Here is a 2744-nt window from a genome sequence, read left to right as displayed (position 1 = left end):
CGCTACAGATGTGAGAATGCGAGATTTGTTGCTACTGAGGTAGACGCTCTCGCTCTTTCTCTGCTGTCTCTTTGCTATGTCTGTAGAAATGGTCGTTAATTCTTAATTTGGGTACGGCACAGACATGTTACAGGTAATAATACAATCAGTGGCGTAGCAAGTCAGCCCCGGGCCCATATGCAAAAAAACTATAATTTTTTTTTGCAACGTTATGGGCTTCAACTCGGTTAACTTAACTTGGGCCCTATTGTTGATTTTTCTGAAGTAAATAACGTGACGTGAATCATGACTATTCACAAGCTAAAGTTTTATGGTATAGGCTAAATGCTTGGAAATGATATTTAACAATTTCAAGTCCATTATTTGTAGCACGCAAGAAAGAACGCATTTTTAAACATTGCTATATTTTGGGCTAATTTAACTAACATAAACAATATTTGTAATTTTTTTATTTTGGAGTTGTAATATTTAGTTTTATAGTTTAATATATAGAATAAAAAGTGTTTTTACGCTCTTTAATTTGTACTGAGATAATTCGGCAGTAGTGGCATATGAATCAATGATATTTTCCTCTTTAATATTTGCAGCAAGAAATAAACATGAATATTTGAATGCATGTTAAAAAAATCTGAACAATTTAATACAAACGAATGTCTCATGAAATCGATCAATCAGAGTTTAAAAAAACGTCAATAAGTCTGCATTTTATTGCTGTTTATAATGTTAAATGTGAAGAATGACGGATTCCACATACTTTTTTTTTTCGCCATCTCCTCATTGGACGTGCCTTTAGAGAGAAGTGCATCTTTATGGATTACATAATGAAAGAGATTTTGTTTTCGATTTGAATTATTTCGTTTTAAAATAGTAATGTAAAGCATTGTATAGATATATTTATCATGTCGGTAAGGCAAGTATTCGCTGAGTTTCAGTTCATCATTGTGAGGCGCTCCTGCTCAAGACAGAGACGACAGAAAGCGCATCAGAAAGCATTTGTATTCCTTGTTTTACAAAAGCACAAGGTTTTGTTGATATTGTGAGTGCACACAAATAAAAGTAGACTTTGCAGTTCCGAATGAGGTATACTCTTACCTTTATGAGCAAAAATGAGCATATTTTTAAGATTCCACTGTTATTAAAAAAAAAAAAAAGCAAGTGATGGCGCTGGCACCTCCATGTCCTGCAGACATGTCCTTTTCCATGTCCTTCAGCTTCCACTCTCTGCACAAACGATTGGATATGCGCCTAACAGCGCACATTTATCTAGGTTAAATGTTTAAATGAATACTGTGAAATGCACAAAGCGCTTTATGTTTATAGATTTTATTTTAGGCAAGTCGTGGTGTTGACTTGAGAAGGCTAAATTGATCAAACATATGCTCAACTCACTGTCAGCTGCAGGCCGCTTGGTCGTTCCTTTAAAAAAAATTAAAACCTGAATTTAACAAACATAAAATGTTCCAAACATATTTCTAAATTAACTTAATAAAGGAGCGAAACAAAATATTACCACTTTGCCATTAAAAACCGACACTGAACTATTTTAATGGCTGCAACAGCGGTAATGGGGAAGAGAGAGAGAGAGAGAGAGAAGACACAGGCTCCAGTCGGACTTGGGCTGAGAATTCTGATAAGCTGTCGGACAAGGGCAATTCAGAGAAATTGCAGGAAAATTCATTTCCTCGTTTCAATTAAAGTTTCCCCTCAGCTCGGCGGGCCCCCAATCTGCCCGAGCCCATATGTACCTGCATACCCAGACACTACGCCACTGAATATAAACAAAAAACCATGGCAACAAATGCTTTTTTTAAGTCAGTTTAAGAAGTTTAATAAGTTGAAACAACTTTCACAGTCAATTTGATTCAACTTGACTCATGTTTAACCATTGCTTCTTGTCATTGTAGGCTTAGGCTACTTTTTTCAATACATTTTAATGGATATACAAATTAATAAAATTAATTTTATTTATTTTTTATTACATATTGTTGATTCATTTATTTTTAACACCGCACCCCCAAGCCCCTACCAAGTATTGAGTACATGTACAGTAAATGGACATACTTTCCAGAAGGCCAACAATTCACTAAAAATGTTTTTTTTTATTGGTCTTATGAAGTATTATAATTTGTTGAGATAGTGAATTGGTGGGTTTTTGTTAAATGTGAGCCAAAATCATCACAATTAAAAGAACCAAAGACTTAAACTACTTCAGTCTGTGTGCACTGAATTTATTTAATACACGAGTTTCACAATTTGAGATGAATTACTGAAATAAATGAACTTTTCCACGACATTCTAATTTATTGAGATGCACCTGTAGCTTGGTCTTCACTTTAGTAAATGACACATGACCAGAAATATATCACATGACCTCATAGTTAAGGACTCCCATTCTATCTGTCAAACATAAAACAACAGGAGAGGAGGCATTGAGGACACAATAAAGGAGATGCAGAGATCACCCAGTGACTGATGTAATAATGTATGGAAATTAAAGCACACCCTCTCATCACTATATTGCTGATGACATTTCACTTGAATGTGCCCGCCAATTTTTATTCATTCTGTTTTTATGTTGAATTAGATAGCCTAAGTTGAATTAGATTAGATTGATTAAATAAAGATCGTAGGTAAATAATATTATAATGTAATAATAATGGCTGTAATGACAGCAATTTTTTTCCATATTAAAATTTAATTATATTTAATTATCCCAGTTTTATATATATGTGTGTATATGTATA

At 33.8% G+C, this 2744-nt stretch overlaps 1 protein-coding gene across 1 annotated transcript in view; it reads right to left on the bottom strand.

The window, feature by feature from the left end:
- Positions 1-2744, bottom strand: part of LOC107667991 (uncharacterized) — a 6478-nt gene that overhangs the window by 3182 nt on the left and 552 nt on the right. The window lies entirely within an intron of this gene.

Source organism: Sinocyclocheilus anshuiensis, unplaced genomic scaffold (assembly GCF_001515605.1).
Source record: "Sinocyclocheilus anshuiensis isolate Anshui unplaced genomic scaffold, SAMN03320099.WGS_v1.1 scaffold1024, whole genome shotgun sequence".
Lineage (NCBI taxonomy): Eukaryota > Metazoa > Chordata > Actinopteri > Cypriniformes > Cyprinidae > Sinocyclocheilus > Sinocyclocheilus anshuiensis.
The sequence above is the reverse complement of the archived record's forward strand: the minus strand, read 5'-3'. Positions and strand labels throughout refer to the sequence as shown.